Source organism: Staurois parvus, unplaced genomic scaffold (assembly GCF_062004578.1).
Source record: "Staurois parvus isolate SC_StPar_1 unplaced genomic scaffold, SC_StPar_1.0 ptg000361l, whole genome shotgun sequence".
NCBI lineage: Eukaryota > Metazoa > Chordata > Amphibia > Anura > Ranidae > Staurois > Staurois parvus.
In genome coordinates, this window is record NW_028318157.1 from 4,674,046 (window position 1) to 4,693,505 (window position 19,460).

Genomic DNA, 19,460 nt, shown 5'->3' on the forward strand with positions numbered 1-19,460 from the left:
TCACATGCCAAAAATATAAAATACAAGATATATTATTAGAAAATCTGATTATTTTTTTAAAAGACAGTGGAAATACCATGTATACGGGACTGTGTAAGAGCAGACATCAGAAAAAGCTGCATTCTTTGTATAATATATTCACAGAACACAGTAGAAATCACTGTGGTTTATTTTCTCAGTTATTGATCAACAAGAATGTCCGCCATGTTAAAAGACCAATAGGTAAAAATGTATAAGGGCCAATACATCTCTTGGGATAGCCACCGACAAAAATGAGGGCTTAGGCAATCTATGGGCCCGATCGATCGCAAGCTCCAAGTCAGGCAGCGATGGGATGAGGAGTTTGATGTAATGTTGCAAGTAAGGTAGCAGTGTCTCATTGGTAACTGATTCAGGTATCCCTCTGAATTTAATGTTGTTACGGCGTGATCGATCTTCTAGGTCGGCTAATTTTAAGTTGATTTGTTCAATGTCAGAAGAATGATCCGCGTGAGCGTCGATCAGATCATTATGTGCCGTTATTATATTTCCCATGCTGGTTTCAATGTGATGTATTCTGCGTTCTTGCTGTTGTATAACGCTAGTAATTTGGTTTAGCGATGTGGAGATGTCAGTATGCAGAGTCTGTCGTAGTGATGAAAGCATATTTTTCATGCAAATTTCTGTTAGCAGTTGGTCTGATGCAGGAAATACATCTATGTCAGGAAAAGCTGTGTGAGGTGGCTGAGGTGGGAGGTTTAAGGCCTGGTATGAGGGGCCAGGGTCATGTTCCAGTCGTGGCCGAGACTTGGCTGGGCTGCTGGTTGTGGGGGACAGTGGGGGTGACAACTCACCAGGGTCCCCTGGGTACAGTGATTGCTTCAGCCTGGGATCCATTTGCTGGGCCCTGTAGTCCTCCTCGTGGCCACTGCTGTCTCCCTGTATGTTGTTGCGGGCGCCATCTTGGATTCCCGACTGGATGGCCGGGAAGAAGCTAGTTAATTTCCCCGGGGTTTTTCTCCTGCGGGGCATGACTGCGGGGGTGCGGGCACCTGTCAGTGAGGTGGGTGTCTTGTTTGTGATCCCCAGGGCCGGTGTGTGCCGCTTCAGTGCTTGCGGATGGACGGAGCTGCACTCAAAGCGCGTCCATCTCAGAGCCGGCCACGCATGCGCCCGTATACTGGAATTTTAATTTACATTTTTTTTAGTAATGACAGTGATCAGCAACTTGTAGTGGGACTGCGGCGGATATTCTGACACTGGGTGGGAACTGACTAACTGCCACTAACATCCCCAGTGACACTAATACAGTGATCAGTGCTAATAGAAAGCACTGACACTGTACTAATGACACTGGGCAGGAAGGGGTTAACATATGGGGCAATCAAAGGGTTAACTGTGTGCTGTGTGTGTTTTTACTAGGGAGACATGCTGTGCAGAGAAATAAAAAGCAGCATGTCCTTGCTGACAGGAGATAGACCTTTGTTGTCAGCTTTCCCCGACGATTGCCTGGTGTCGGCGGGGAATCTCCATCCAGGACCTGGTGACTGACATCCCTAGCTACCAGTGGCACATGCGCTCCCGGCCCGGAAATGAAAATCACGTGATTTTGAGCAGCCCTGCCATCCTGTAGCAGTACGTTTACTATAGAGCGGCGGGCAAGCGGTTACCATAAAATCTATTAATTTTAAAACAAAATCTGAATGCCTCTGGAAATAATTAATTAATTAATAATTATATTGCACGGAGAAAAATGTTTTACAAGCTTCCAGACCTAATTTATGGTCAATATTTCAGTATCTCCTCTCCTAATGAAAGATTACTCAACCATTTCACAATAAATCTCTCGAATTGCTATATATGATGGCAGACTTGTAACATGTGATCTTGAAACTGTGTCCACATGCACACTAATATTTTCTGTTAGGTTTCTATTTCCAGAAGGTTTCTGTTGTTCCAGGGGTGATTCCTTATTTTTGTGCACCTTCAGGAGTGCAGAGAAGGTAACAATGGTGGGGCTTTTATTGAATAGGAATTTAAATTCATTCTTTGAAATTCAACTCTTTCAAATTGTCATTTAAAGCTGACACACAGTGTTTAGCTGGCTCTTCCATCAGCATACATTAGTTCTCCGTATTCTGTAACAATTGCAAACACATCATTACATATTTCTTTCTAACAATTATCACCAAATTCCCCCCATTATCCGCTGGCTTAAAGCGGAACTTTACCTATAACAACTTATAAAAAGTAATGTTCTTCAGCAAGGAATATTCATTCTACATTATTAATTATGATACCAAAATTAGTGTGTGCTGTAAATTGCCCTTGGCATTATTCCTGTTCCTTCTTGCTGGAGGCTGCCATTTTGCTGAAGTCCAAAGCCCCTGAGCAGAAGTAAATCGACATAGTTCCAAAAAATTTAGAGCAACTGAGCATGTGCAGAGCAGGGCAAGATAGTGTATTGCTGGATTTTAAACAGTAAAATGGACTTATTTTTCACTTTCAATAAGTTTTCATTGAAGTTTTGTAAGATACACAATGTAAGCCATGCAAATGCTCAAATGAAACTAACGTGAAAAAAAAAGTTTCAGAGTGCGTTCATAGAAAACAATATTGATTATAACAGTAAAGGTCAGAAGGTGTGACATTTTACAAGCCAGAGGTGTAGTAACAATACCTGTATTGTGAGGTGCATGTAAATGGAAGGGAGGGTGGGAGGGGTAAGGGGAGAGGGAGCACATGTAATAACCATGAACTAGGAGACACTCTTGAATTAGAGTGAGGCCCTACACAGAGGGTAGTCAAGAAAACATACAGTAGCCAAGGCCTCCTGGGATGGTGGGCCAAGACAGAGATCAGAGGGAAAGGAATATAGCAGGATTGAATTAAATGAAAGAGAGCAGCAGAAGGACATCAGGGACACCCTAGCCAGAAACACAGGGTCGTCAATGCCTATAACAGTGTGTCGCTGTTGCGGAACATAGAAGGGTAAGCATATTTATCTATGCGGCCCAGGTTTTTAGGAATTTTTCATGCGTGTCTAGGATAATGCCAGTAAGCTTTTCGTAAATAGAAAAATTGTCTGAGGTCTGGGGGTTTCAGATGCAATAGGATGTACCAAGGGTCCCTGGGGAAGGGGCGGGCTAGCAATCTTTGAAACAGCTTTAGGACTTTCATCCAAAACCTAGAAAGCATGGCACATGACCACTATGTGTGAAGCAAGTCCCTAGGGATGGAGCAGCCTCAGAAGCAGGTATTGGAGGAAATAGAGCAGGGGTGTGCTAAATAGATGGGGACAATGTACTATCTAGAGACAGATTTAAAGGCTGATTTAAGTGTAAGCATGTTGATAGAGCAAGAGGATATCGTGGTCCAGAATTGTGTCCAATCTTCCCTGTCCCAAGTGCTTTTAAGGTAAAGTTCCCACTTATGGACGTAGGCATGGCCTCCTGGACTCTTAAGAGTATTTAGCTGTGAAGTAAGTATTGAAATACGTTTGGCAGAAAGGGGTGTGCAGTGGCAGATGTGTTCAAATAATGACAGTTGAGTCCTTATTGCCAATTATAGAAGTCAACCAGTGTTTAATTTGTAAAAACCAAACCAGCTCAGTCGATGGAGCTTGGTGCTTCCCCCTAATTTCCACCCAGGTGTATACAGCATGACCAGTGAAAAAAAGAGTTAATGCAATGAAAGTTATGGGAAATCCACCAGTGAAATTTGGCAGAGGACTCTAAACCTGGGAGATTGTTGGGTTACCCAGTAGAGGAAGGAGAGGTAAGTGAGGTGATGGTAATGTTTTATATAGCTATACCTACAAAATGGGCCAGCCTGAAGTGATCTAGCAGGACTTAATTTTCTGACTAAAGTTATACTTTAATTACTACCTTCTCATTGCGCTCTAGCTCTTTCTTGCAATGTTCTTTTTTCTTTAGCCATCAAATTACACTTGAGACATTTTACTGTCATGCAAATTTTGCTATTCTAGTTCTACCATCTTTACAAATAACTGTATGTTGGGGTATCCAGCAAAAAGGTGTGTTGATGTACTTTTACACCTAAAATTAGTAAAGGGGTCTAATATATCAGGATTTTGACATTCATCCTCCCTCTGCAGGGACTCCAACAATCTCACAACTGAAATCTCAGTTTTATTTTCACCACTAGTTTTCCCATACTCTTTTTTTCACATCTAGTTTTCTTGTGAATAAGTTAAGATCTTTAATCCGGTTTAAGAGGTCACAATAAGACATACAGTATGATGTTTATTGAAGATTTCTGAAGATACATTTATAATCCTCATTTTATCTTCCTCACTCTGTCTTGAGGTACTTATCCTCATAATCTCACCTGACATTGTTCCCATCTCCTCTCTTAGGGGATTTTTCTCCCCCCATTGTGCACCTGTATACCCCCAACTAGCTCTGCTCCCCAGATATTTTTGGGGCATGTGTCCCATGTCCCATGTGTTTGAAATTCTTGCTCTTCTAAAAACCTCCCCTTGATTCACTATGCATATTTAGTGGAGGGTCCCTATTTGGATTGCTCCTTAATGACTCCCCCCCCCCCCCTTACACATAGTGAACTCCAATAGTTTATCTATAAATTAATTATGGGCATCTGCTAAAGGACATCACTGATCCAACCAGTTAGTAATAGCTTAAGCCTAAATTATGTGGGATAAACCTGTAGAATGATTCAACATTTATTTACACTGATGGATTTTGCATATACTGTATGGACCACCTTTATATTAATGCTACATCATATAGCTTATCAGATATAAACTATAAGCATGTTTTACTGTGGTAAGGATTTTTTGCCCTTTGTTAAGTGGATACCATCCTGTGTGTCGGATATCAAATGGCAAAGTAAATGGAAACCCATATTGTCAATGTATTCAGCAACAGTTTGATTAGATTAGGGAGAGGTTTTCTAGCGCTAGAAGGTGTGACTGCAGCGCTGGGAATGCTTTAGCTGCTCATAACTGGCAATCCACAGTGACAGCTTCTGGGTGGAATAATTTAGGTGGGTTCAGACTAGTATCTGAAAAAAGCTGAACTCCTCCTTATTTGTCAAGGAAACAGATGTCCCCATTGGAATATTTTCCCTCTATTCCAGTTCTGGGGGTAACTCAAAATGATGGATTTACTGTCACTTTGATTTCCAGTGACATTGGTGATCAGGTCCATTAGAGAGAGTGAATCTTCCTTAAAGAGAGGCAGACGGCAATAAAAACCTGACTGTGGTTCTAAGTTGTCACCATCCCTCACCATCAAAATCTGAAAAAAAGTTTTGCCTCTATTTAATCTTTGGAAAGTGTTCATCTTTAAAAATTTGAGCTAGCTAATTAACCAGTCTCCAATAGGCATTTATAGTTGCCTGAATCTCCACTCTTTGGGGTTTATTTACTAAATGCAACTAGACTATGCACTTCATAAGGGCATTTGCTCTAGAGCTTAGTAAATGAGGTGACACTTAACTTTGCACAGAAAATCCAATCACATGCAAGGAAAAAAACAGACTTTTTGCTTGCACATGATTGGATAATTACATCAGCAGAGCTTTCCCTCATTTACTAAGCTCTTGAGCAAATCACCTGCAGAATGCAACTTCACTTGAAAAGTGTACAGTCTATATACCTTTAGTAAATCAACCCCATTAGTCATTATACTAGTGCAGTCTTACCTTTCAGAGAGTATTTGATTTTTTTTAACTATCTTATATTCTCTCTATCATACAAGAATATATGTTATACAAAAAATTATTAAAAATTACAGTCCGCATTTAATAATGTCATAACGAAGGTCCACTGGAATTTTTACTTTCACAGGAAAAGTTCATGCTTCAGAATTATGATTCTACTTGTTGAAACGTTTCCACACACTTTTTAAAGAGAAACCAATAGATGTTCTTCAAAGAGCAACTAGTAATATAAAATTTTTGTGCGATACAAGTTATTTCAAAGAACTAAGGGTGATACCGATAAACCCCTAAAGAAAACTCCTGCCAACTAAAATACTGACACTAAATATGATATATGATCTTATCTATTTACTAATGCTAGCAGCATAAGGAAAAAAATAGTTAATGATGATTGAGAGAGTAAAAGTCCACTTTAATTCCTTTAATAGAAACATGTCTAACATTTATGATAAATCCGCACAGTCACATGGAGGTTGATTTACTAAAACTGGAGAGTACAAAATCAGCTCTGCATAGAAACCAATCAGCTTCCAGGTTTTTTATCAAAGCTTAATTGAACAAGCTGAAGTTAGCAGCTGACTGGCTACCATGCACAGCTGCACCAGATTTTGCACTCTCCAGTTTTAGTAAATCAATCCAATGGTAACATGCATCTTAATCTAAAGCGCTGAAACACATGAATGGAGAGAGATCAGAAACTCTGGGGGTTTTGTTACTGTCTATGTCCTTGCTGGAGAGATTTAACCTCTTGATTGGTCTTGGTGACCATTGTCTACTCTACAGAAAATGATAGGATGTTTAAAATGTTTAGATGTCAAAAGAACAGGAGGTAAGTAGATATCATATAATAGGGGTATCTGATGACAACTGCCTAAGAAGGGCTATCCCCTAGGCCATGGCAGGGGCAAATGATGCCCAAGGCGAATGATTTGACTGAAATTATGGGCATGTTTGGTGGCAGTAGCACTGCCTGCTCTGGTTCACAGAACACACACTCATGCATGCAGTCAGATAAGTGATGCAGGGCCTTTTAAAAGTTCAGGCTCTGCATTATTGAGTAAGATTCTCTGCCTGGATTGCAGAAATCTCAGTTCTTTGTCATGGCCCTGGCCACCACCTCAATTTGGAGAGATCTCCTCTTGTTAACAACCATGTCTTTTGTACAGGAAGTTGAAGGGAAATAACCCGAGCTGGGCACAGACAATTCAAACCTGACAGGGTTTTGACCATAACTAAATTTAAAAAAAAATCACTTTCCATGCTTTCCATACTTTAATGTTTTGGGCTGGAGCTACAAGAACAATTTTTCATAGCACAGTTGTGAAACCATAATTACAAACAATTAATTGCTAACAATCTTGACTGGTCAGTAAACAGACAGAATAACTGACTCCCAATGGTGAAAGCTATGGAAGAAGCATTTGGCAGTGATCAATTGCACACATTTGGAGCATTGTGCAATCAATCAATCGCCACTACATGCGCCTTGTGTAGCAGAAACAGTATGAGGCCAATTGTTCTGCCTGTTTAGCAATCAGTCACCACTTCTAGTGATAAATTGCTAGTGATTTTTGTAGTGCGATTAAGCTGCCAAGAAGTTGTTCTAAAGCTCTAAAGTCATGAGCTATTGGGATTATGTTACAGAAGAGCCTGTGTCTTATATTTGAGCATGATTCTCCTTAATTGGGACAGTTGGGACATTGAGCAATAGGGAACAGGTGATCTCAGCCATTTTGCTGCATGGGTGAGACAATTGCCCTTATCAAGATGTACCACTTCCTTTCTAGGTCTCTGATGTCATAAGGAGTAAAGATTCTCCTGGTATAGCTTTCAACAGCATTAATGTAGACCTACAATAAAATATGAAGATTTGCTTTCTTATAGCAAATATCTAGACCTATTACTTGTGCTTAACAGTACCCTGAAAATGTACTTTACTTCAGGCATTCCTCCTGAAAGACATCAGTGAGCTTCCTGTCACTGTGCCCACAGCCTCATAACTGTATATCTGCAGTGAAAGGCATTCCCAAGAGATATGGACTGAGATTTGTTAGTATGTCACTACTGTGCTACTCTCTGTTCTCCTGGATAGAAAGAGATCTGTAACTGAGAACATGCAGAAACTAGGAGAAAACAAGAAGAGATCTGTCCGAAGCGAAGGGATAGCCAGAGCCAGGGAGTCATGCAGAGATTAATACTCAGTGACACTAAGCATGCACTTTTTAAAGGTCTTGCATTACTGAGTTGACTGCAGGGTCGGATCTAGGAGTGTGCTGGGGTCGGCTGTGCCTCCCCCAGATTTTGCTTGTGACCTCCCAGATCTCTCTGAGTGCATCCACTGATCCATGAGCTGGGTTGATGCAGAAGGTTAATGTAAGGGGGCACTCTGATGGAGCAATCCATATAAAGGGCACTCTGATGGGGCACCTGATGTAAGGATGCACTCTGTTGGGGATAGCTGATGTAAAGGGGCACTTTGATGGGGACACCTAATGTAAGGGGTCACTCTGATAGGGATAACTGATCATATGTAAGGGGACACTTTTATGAGGACAGTTGATGTAAGGAGGGGCTCTATTAGGGACACTGATGTAAGGGGGCACTCTGATGGGAACACTGATGAAAGGAGGCATTCTGATGGGGACACATGATGTAATGAGGGACTCTGATTAGTAGTCATGATGTAAAGAGGGACTCTGAAGACGCCTGCTGTAAAGGGGGACTCTGATAGGACATCTGATATAAGGGGCACAGGTTTTGTTTAATCACCATAATCTAATGACAATGTAATACATATTAGTGTTTCCCATGTAATTACACTGTGTGACAGACTGTCAGTGACTCACACACACAGTGTTGATATTATGCCCCATGACATTTTTTTTTCTACATCCCTAGATCAGATAGGCTAGATCTGGCCTTTTCTGACTGCCTGTGTCAGCACTACTACTGCTCAAGGCGGCCATTTTTCCATCAACACGTCCACCTTGGATCGTGTCTGCCCCTGGCATGACCCCAGGGATAGCCCTTCTTAGACAGTTGTTATCAGATGTCCTCGCTATATGACATCCACTCGCCTCCTGTTCCCTTGACAACTCAAACATTTTGGATGTCGTGTCACATTCTGTACCAGAGACAATGGTTACCAAGACCAAAAGGATGGGTAGGTCTCCCCAACAGAGACACACAGCAAAAAACAGAGTTTATAATCCTTCCCTACTCTAGCCAAAAAAGTTATGGATTTGCACACACTTGATAAACACTGTGATTCTGTGGATACCCACTACCTCCTCACAGGATAACATTTCATGTAATAGAGCTTAGTGCTCACTTATAGTGGAACTCAACTGTATTTGAGCACCACAAAATGAAAACACAATTTACTGTAACTAATGTTTATTATTCACACCAAACCCACCCATCTATCCATATTTCCATTTATTCAATTTATTTTGTTGGGAAATCACTTTGTAAAGCATCCCTAGCTTTTCTAGCTGTGGCCATCTTGAGCAAGGGCAGATGATGCATGGAGCATTTACTTCCTGAAATCCATCTGCCCTTAACTCAGGCATGCAGGTGGGGGGGTGTACCTGAGAAAGCACCTCCCACCCTCCTCCAGATGAAAGAAAACAAAATTCCTACAAAGTTTTTTTTTTCACCGGCGCAATACAGTGTCATCATATGACTTGTGTCGGTGATCACAATGTTTGCCCATAAGGATCACAAATAAAAATGCATTGGAGCTATAATTATAGAAAACCCTTAGTAGTGTTAAAAATTTAATGAACCATTAATTATGTAATTACAGCACCAATGTACTTTTATTTGTGACCCTTATGGGCAAATGTTGCGTGTAATTCAATGCTATTTGTTTCTATGTTCACACTTCATGTCAATGTCATAACCAGTTGTGTACAATTTGGGCCATTATCCACCCCCTCCAGTGGGAGGAGCCTGCCCAACATCATGTGATGCCACCAATTAGCTTTATAAAGACTGTTTGTGTAGTAGGCAGGATTGGCTCTGAGGAAGAGGGGACTGTCCCTCAAAATGCATCAGTTATCTGAGGGTCTTCTCGAAGGTTTGGAAGCTGACCTGGTGACCTGGTCGCTTAGAAATTGTGATGCTTTTGACACTTAATTGTTTGAGTATATATTTTGGTGTTTTAATAAAAAAATTATTTTCTTAGGTTATGCACTAGGCAGGTGCACCATTTCTTCCTTTGTTCTTGCAGTTCACATTTGAGTCCGCCCCCCCCCCCGACCCTTAGAGGGCAGCAAGCTCTGTGCGGGTGATGGATAGTTAAAGACTTAAAGACCTGTACTGTTCATATCATCCCACAACTCTTTTTTCTGTTTTTTGTCTTTTGTTTTCATATAATACAATGTTGGGACCCATGCAGTGCTTCCTGTTTATTGTGTAGTTTATTTATTTATTGGTACAATGTTTTTCTTTTTGTATGTTTTCTTACAGTAAAATCATAATATACAGTACATATTGTAAAACTATAAATGCACTAAATGGTAACAGTAAGACTGTTAAAAACACATCTACATGTACAGTGGGGCAAAAAAGTATTTAGTCAGCCACCAATTGTGCAAGTTCTCCCACTTAAAAAGATGAGAGAGGCCTGTAATTGGCATCATAGGTAGACCTCAACTATGAGAGACAAAATGAGAAAAAAATCCAGACAATCACATTGGCTGATTTGGAAAGAATTTATTTGCAAATTATGGTGGAAAATAGGTATTTGGTCAAAATCAAAAGTTCATCTCAATACTTTGTTATATATCCTTTGTTGGCAATGACAGAGGTCAATAGTTTCCTGTAAGTCTTCACAAGGTTGGCACACACTGTTGCTGGTATGTTGGCCCATTCCTCCATGCAGATCTCCTCTAGAGCAGTGATGTTTTGGGGCTGTCGCTGGGCAACACGGACTTTCAACTCCCTCCAAAGGTTTTCTATGGGGTTGAGATCTGGAGACTGGCTAGGCCACTCCAGGACCTTGAAATGCTTCTTACGAAGCCACTCCTTGGTTGCCTGGGTGGTATTTTTGGGATCATTGTCATGTTGGAAGACCCAGCCATGTTTCATCTTCAATGCCCTTGCTGATGGAATGAGGTTTGCACTCAAAATCTCACGATACATGGCCTCATTCATTCTGTCCTGTACATGGATCAGTCGTCCTTGTCCTTTTGCGGAGAAACAGCCCCAAAGCATGATGTTGCCATCCCCATGCTTCACAGTATATGGTGTTCTTTGGATGCAACTCAGCATTCTCTCTCCTCCAAACACAACGAGTTGTGTTTCTACCAAACAGTTCTATTTTGGTTTCATCTGACCATATGACATTCTCCCAATCCTCTTCTGGATCATCCAAATGCTCTCTAGCAAACTTCAGATGGGCCCGGACATGTACTGGCTTAAGCAGGGGGACACGTCTGGCACTGCAGGATCTGAGTCCCTGGCGGCGTAGTGTGTTACTGATGGTAGCCTTTGTTATGTTGGTCCCAGCTCTCTGCAGGTCATTCACTAGGTCCCCCCATGTGGTCCTGGGATTTTTGTTCACCGTTCTTGTGATCATTTTGTCCCCACAGGGTGAGATCTTGAGTGGAGCCCCAGATCGAGGGAGATTATCAGTGGTCTTGTATGTCTTCCATTTTCTAATTATTGCTCCCACAGTTGATTTGTTCACACCAAGCTGCTTGCCTATTGCAGATTCAGTCTTCCCAGCCTGGTGCAGGTCTACAATTTTGTTTCTGGTGTCCTTCGACAGCTCTTTGGTCTTCACCATAGTGGAGTTTGGAGTGTGACTGTTTGAGGTTGTGGACAGGTGTCTTTTATACTGACAACAAGTTCAAACAGGTGCCATTGATACAGGTACTGAGTGCAGGACAGAGGAGCCTCTTAACCTCCCTAGCGGTTTTCCCGAGTGTAGCTCGGGGTAAAATTTGAGTACCAAGAGCGGTAACCCCAAGCTACACTCGGGCTTACCATGCGGCGTTGCTCAGGGGGTCCCTGCAGCACTTACCTTGTCCTTCGCTCCCGCGATGTGTCCCCTGTAGCGTCCCCGGCCATCTCCTCCGGCCGATGCCGGCATCCGGCTTCCGTGTTTCCGGTCCCTGTGACATCGGGACGTACGGCGGGAAATTTGAAATTTTTATAAAATGTCATTTTTGCTGTCATTGCTGTTTCAATGCATTTCACATATATTTTGTCCCTACTGCTTTGTCCTGTGCCCTGCCTGCATTTTGACTGTTCTTTCTGCCTGGAAACTTAGAAAAGTCCATGGCGTCCAAAAAGCGTCCCTTTACGTCAAAAGCGGTTTTAGAACAGCGATAGTAAATCAGAACCACTTGCAGAATTGAGTGATAATGATTCGTGGGGAAATTCGTCATCAGACACTGAAAACGATTTTGCGACTTTGCTCAGCGATGTGCAAATTTGCCTCTGTATTTCAAATTTCAGTGTTTTTGGTTTGATTATATTATTGAATTAAATGTATTATTATTATATTATTATTTTTTATGATTATTTATTAAATTATAATTTATGATTTCGTGTTTCAAGGTTTATCACATCCGGAATGTTTACTAGACTCTTGTTCGGACAGATTTCAGTGAGTTATTCCTAAAAAGTACAGCCTACAATAAAAAACTACATATTTCCATGAAAAAAAATGGTACCGCTTTCAGCACAAAAAATCGGAAAGAATCATACCGCCGAGGAGGTTAAAGAAGAAGGTACAGGTCTGTGAGAGCCAGAAATCTTGTTTGTAGGTGACCAAATACTTATTTTCCACCATAATTTGCAAATAAATTCTTTCCAAATCAGCCAATGTGATTGTCTGGATTTTTTTTCTCATTTTGTCTCTCATAGTTGAGGTCTACCTATGATGCCAATTACAGGCCTCTCTCATCTTTTTAAGTGGGAGAACTTGCACAATTGGTGGCTGACTAAATACTTTTTTGCCCCACTGTATATACTGTAGATTTTTTCCTACAGAAGAATTCTGCATAGGGGCGTTAGAATGCTGTGAAAAGTAGAATACAATCTCACAAATCCTTATGTTGGCCTATCATGAAAGGATCTATATCAAAATTGAGATGAATAATCCCCTATATATCTGCTTTGAACATCTGGTTTATCTTCTAAATATCTATACTATGTTACAACTATTATTACCATACAGGCTGAGCAATACTGACATTTTACAGAACTAAAAGAAAATACACAACAAAATAATAAAACTTTATTTTTACTGGCTAAAACTAAGCAAGATCATACTTTTAATGGAACTCTATTCTAAGAATTATTATCATTTGTATGATTTTATGTACAGTAAATACATATCTCAATGAAATTAGAAGGATACATTTTATTATAATTTATTGACATGTCTGACCACATCACTTTGACTATTTAAAAAAGTCCAGCTATGACATCCATTAATGTTCCTCATCACTCAAAATTAAGTGTACAGCTGTACAGCACATAGTGGGCTCCATTCATGAAGCAGTATATACCACTTTAAAATATCTTTTAAAACGGTAAAATATCGCTTAGCATTTTTTTTTTCATTTTTATGCCACTCCCAAAAAACTCTTTTAAAATACCAAAAAGATATATAGTGAGCGCAAAGAAAATTATAGAAAAGCAGCTAGTCACTTCTGGGCCACAGCTGTCACTTTCCCTGGCTAGAATAGCCAGGGGTACATGTATTGCAATGCGATCTGCATTGCAATACATCTAGTAGAGACCAAAGGAGACATACAGGGTCTTTTAGACCCTGCATGTCTCAATAAAGAGAACCTATCACCTAAAAATCATCACATAGGGGACTTTGTATTACCTGCAAGAAAATGTGTATTTACTAATTTTTGGTAAAAGGTGAACTTATGCTTTGAGCTCATATCATATTAGACTATGTCACCCTGGGCTCTGATGAACATTTTTTCCTGGTTCAGACTTGCTTGAATATAATATACTGACAAAGGGAGGTGGATTTGCACAGGAATAAAAAAAAAAATAGTAGTTTGGTTTTCCTTTCCGTAGAATGATTGTAGATTTTTTTTTTAATACTGGGATTGTATTTTTTTTCCATTTTGATTCAATACCTAGTTGGTTGGGTTCTTTTTAAAATCTTTAAAAACTAAAAAGCACACTATATTAAAGCTTTTTTATTAAAGAGTATTCCCAGACTGGGGAAGGGTTAGAATCCATGTCTTGTTGTTATTGCTTTCTGTGCCCCTGATGGGGAAATTTACAATTTTCAATTTGTCTTGGTGACCATCATCACCAGAACATACTGTGGTGGGTAATCCAAAACTTTATGATAGTCACCAGAACAGTAGTGAGAGGTAATCTTCAGTTGCAGTGGCTACTGTCTAACAGGGGATGTCCTCTCATATGGAGAGTTTTCCTTCCCCCATCCTGTTTCGCCTCCAGTACATGAAGTAAATTATTATTATTATTATTATTATTATTATTATTATACAGGATTTATATAATGCCAACAGTTTGCACAGCACTTTATAAAATGAAGGTAGACATTACAGTTACAATACAATGAAAATCTTCCCAACTGGAGACAACAGCCATACCCCTTTCCTACACTACGCAACATTTTAACAAGTATTGGCTACAGGCACAGTTTGGGGTCTATTTATCAATGTTTTTACCCAAGGATCACACAGCATGGTTTCTAATAAAAAAATATGTAAATTATGGATGGAAGTTTTGTAAATCTTGGGTGAAAACACTGATAATTAGACCATTTTAAGGCAGTACAAAGGGAAATGATAATGTGCAAAGTTCTGCAACTCTTAGTGACTAATCAGTTGTCACCAATTGGAAACAACAAGAAATATGGAAGGTCAATTCTGATTAGTTGCTATGTGTCATTGCGCAACGCACTCCTTATGACTAAGTCAGAAGTGACGAAACACGTCAAGGAACGTTACGGATTGACCTGAAGTACCGGAGTGGCCATCTTTACTAAGGTGATATCAATACATGCGTTAATGGAAGCTGCTTGGAGATCCTGTCATATGGGAATAAGAGCGGTTTTATTACTATATTGATATAAGCATATTTTATTAAAGCCTCGACTGATTAATTGGAATACTACACTATATAGTCCTTTCTTTCCTTCTGGGTGGTATTCTATGGATGGCCTTGAGAAGTGTATCCTGTGAGAGCAACCTTATATCATGCTTGAGGACAAGAGATAGTCCGGTATTTTGCACAGCTATTATGGAATGATTCTGGAGGAGTTTTTGGAGATTGCATATTGGGAAACTATCCTAAAGGCTTTTGTTTATTTTATTTAGGGTAAGAGTACTTACTCTAGCCACATAGAAGTGTTCATGGGGTGTTTTCACTTTGTCACGTGTTTCACAATTTTTTCACATATTGGCAATTTATTTATATTTTATATATATATTTTTTTATTATATATTTTATGTTTTGGTCATTTTGAATATTGCGGATAATACACTATCTAGTTTTTTATATATATTTTTTGGAGGCATACATCGGAACTCGACAATACACTTGGATTATTATATCGAAGGAATAAAGAATTGAGATGATTCACTGACACTAAGAGGGTTGATAATTTATTTTTGGACTTTCAAGGGTGAAAGTGTTACTTTTTGAATGTCAATTTTAGGGTTAATGGTTATTTTAGGCTATTTTATCTTATTTGGACACTGGTTTTTGATTTTGTATTGCTAGTTTCCTTAATAAATCCTAATGTTTTTTGCTGCAATGCCACTTTGATATTTATTGATGATTTCTTTTTCTTTTCCTTTTTTTATTTGCTAGGCTTTGTTTAAATGTATGCTTGCATTACTTTCCTGAAAAGTGAGAAAGTATTTATCCTGTATGAATGTTTGCTTCTAGGATAAAAGATTGCAAATACAAGAGAAAACAATAATTTTAATAATCAAAAGTGCATTAGATTTACCAATAATAGTTGTGAATGTTGGAGAGGTAACGCTATTTGTCAGTTGATTTGTTACCGCCCGCTGTTTTGTTCTTTATTAAATATTTAAATTAATTTCCTGAGAAGTTGTTAAAGCAACAGGTTATAGACAGCTGGGTTGTGGAAGCAGTAAAATAAAACTTCTGTTTTCCTTCTGCAAGCTGGAAGTCTGTTGCTAATTAGCTACCTGATGAGAAAGAGTGGTGTGTTAGATAAAGCCTGAGGCACGATATTTTCTGTATTATTGTCAGTAAAATTACAGGAGGTGTTAGGATTTCTTGCTATACTTAAGCACTCAAAACTACAGGTGTGTGGTTTTTGTTTTTTGTTTTTTTTATAAAACAAAAAACTGAATCACACATAAATTGGTTTAGTTATTTTATAAGTAATTGTAACGGTAGGTAAAGATAATAGCATGGGTTGTCTTACTTGTCCCATGAAGACATCTACTTGTAGACTAAACACGTGTTGGATGGGGCCAGAGGCCTGTGACGTAATTATGCCCCCCCCTCCAAGGTGTACAATGGTTAGGCGTTAGATACTTTATGTACCCTGTGATTTGTGTGAGTATAATGTACATATAATAAATGGCAAGGTTTTAGCAATACTACTGGGGACCATTATGCCACAAACAACCTTTTTAGATGCCTTGCTGGCTGGTACATTCCCAATAGTAAAGTAAACTAGCTTGTCCTGGGGGTGGATGTGGAGAAGCAGGTAGAACACAATTTAATACAAGAAGGGCCAAATTACCACCACTGGAGTCTGTAGACTCACTTGAGTTGGCATCTAAAACAACAGCCCTCCATTATATTGATTGGCAGTAGACACTCAACAAATTAAGTACATAATGTAGTATTAAGAATGCTGTCTCTTTTGGACCAATTAGTAGTTTTATGCCAAGAGAGGAGAACAGGGGAGATTTACCAGGCCCCGAGCTCCTCATAATGGTGTCTATGGCAGCCTCTGTGCTACTGTCTACAATACCTCAGGACAAACCTTTGTACCAAGAGACTAGGCAACATTCTATATTTTTGGCATCTTTTGGGTTTATTTACTTATGCAGGCCATACATGGTTCGAATTCCAAACGATTTTTCATCTGAAAATCAAAAACGTTGTTCGCTTGGTAATCCGATGGTGCCATCAATGATTTTGAAAATCGGCTGACCAAGTCATAAAGTTCACCCCATATAACAGGAGAAACTTCTGTTCCTTCCAGATCACGGCTCATGTGCATATTCATTTTGGAAAAATGATTATACGATTTGACCATCATTGAGTTGAAAGTTGGTCGTTTTTCATGAATTTTCCAACATGGCCGATAACCAAAAAGGGGAGGACCCACGGCCAGTGCCATTGACCCACTAACAGAGCGAAAATCAGCTGATTATTCTTAGGTCCGATTTTCGGATGAAAAATCGGTCAAATTTCGACCCATGTGTGGTCGGCATAAAGCTGGTTCACTCTGAATCTCATGCACTTCTGCATAGAACCCAATCAGCTTACATGTTTTATTGCTAAAGCATAATTGAACAAGCTGATGTTAGAAGCTGATTGTCTACCATGCACTACTGCATCAGATTCTGAGTGAACCAGAATGTCACAGTTGAAATTGTTAGGCCACAACGCAGAATTGACAAATCACGTATTCAGGCATTACTTATTGTTTGGTTATTTTTATTGTACAGGGTTTATCCAGAAGTGAAAAACTTTTTTTTACTCATAAATATAATAATTATTATGTACTGCTCTCACACTGTTAACTATCACAGGATAGTCAGAAGCAGTACAAGGTCTAAAGCCTTTTCTGGCTTCAGCTGTGCTAATAATGGCTAGCTGTTAGGGGAGTCAATGACATTAAGACATTTTTAGAATGATTTTCTAGGCAAAACCTTCCCGTGCAACCTTTTCACTGTTCATCTCAGTGCTGCTGTCTAAAAATAAAGTCTAAGAGGTTAATATACTGACAGCTTTAAAACACTGCACAGCCACAATGTACTGAGCCTTAACCTACGAGGTTTCATAGCCGGCACATAGTCTAGCATTGATTTTAATTATGCGCTATTTATGTCAGTAATCTGAAAATAACCCATGAAAGACTCACACTGACTGACCAGATGTTTATGAATATTTGTGTTATCCCATATGGAAGAAACATATATTTAAAATATATTTTACAAATATTCTTCCCAAATCTATTGCCATATATTTGAAATGCTATAATTTTGGCCATATTCAATATCTTTCAAAATATATTTCAATAAATATATATATATATATATATATATATATATATATATATATATGGCATGTTGAAATGTGTTTTATTACAAAATATATGAAAAATACAAATATACATTTTTGAAATGCATTTGCAAATATATGTAAAAATATATGTTAAAATTACTTTTTTGTATGTTTTATAAAAAAATCTGATGAATATATTTTAAAAAAATATATTTTTAAAAATATAGTTTTTTAAAATATATTCTTCAGATTTCTTTAACATATAAAAAATATATGGCAATATATCTGGGAAGCATAGTTTTAAAATATATTTCAAATATATGTTTCTTCCATGTGGGATGGGACAATTAAATGCAACAAATATTTTCATTGCAAATATCTAGGAAAACACACTGTAAATGTACATCAACATAAAGCTTTCAGAATAACTGAACATACACAGTACAAATGTGATGAAACACTGGTAAATGTATTCAGAGAATCAAAAGAGTTTCATTAATAATGCCTTTTCATCTGTGTTTGATATTCATTAAAGCACTGGAAGGAGTGGGATTGTGTTGAACAAATGTTACAAGAGCTGAAGGTTGAGCTTATAACATACCCAAACCACTCTGGCTGTCAGGAAACCATTTAAATCACAACTCCCTTTCCCTGCCTTCTCCTCACTACCTAGGCAAAAATAAGGTTCAGACCCCACCAATTCTACATGTGCAGGATTGCTGCAGGGTTCCGGGTCCTAGCAGAGCCCTCGAAGTCCAGACAGGACCTTTGGCACATCTGCGCAAGTGCAATAATACTAAAGATGACAGCCTGGGTGGGTCAAAATGAAAGGGAACTGAAGATCCTCTTTAATGCTATGCTATATGCTAGCTGCTCCATACTGCTCCTCTCTGTATATTGAGCTGTACTAGGGGATATCCCAAAGATTCATGGCCTGGCAGAGAAGGAGCGACCACATAGAAAGGAAACTTTATCACCCCACCAAGCCACTCTTCCATATGTTCACACTGAAAATGGCACATGCGGACTATGTGGTTTTCCTGTGTTTCTTGCAAACAGCTGACACCCCCATAGTTAGTCCAAAAATAGAGAATGTGGAAAATGAAGGCTCAGAGTGTTCCATCAGCGGGTAAAGTGATGTCGACGGTGTCCTGGGATTTCGAGGATGTGCTATTGCATATTAGGACTAAACTCAGAACATCTACTTTCTCATACTATATATAATAAAAAGCATATACATTCACAATGCAGTCATGTTTACATGGTCTTACAATTTTAGCTAATTTAAGCAAATCAAAGTATGTTTGTTAAAAAAATAAATATGCTTTTAACATGACACATTTTTCTTCGGGATAACATTTTCCAGGCATAGAGCTTTGACTGTAATTGGAATGTGTGGATTAAAGTGGCTGTGAAGGCAGAAGATGTTTTACGTTACTGCATTCTATGCAGCTATGCAAAAAACCTTCTGCATGCAGTTTCCCCTGCAGCCCCCCTCCCTAAATACATATCTGAGTTTGTTCTCGATCCAGTGATGT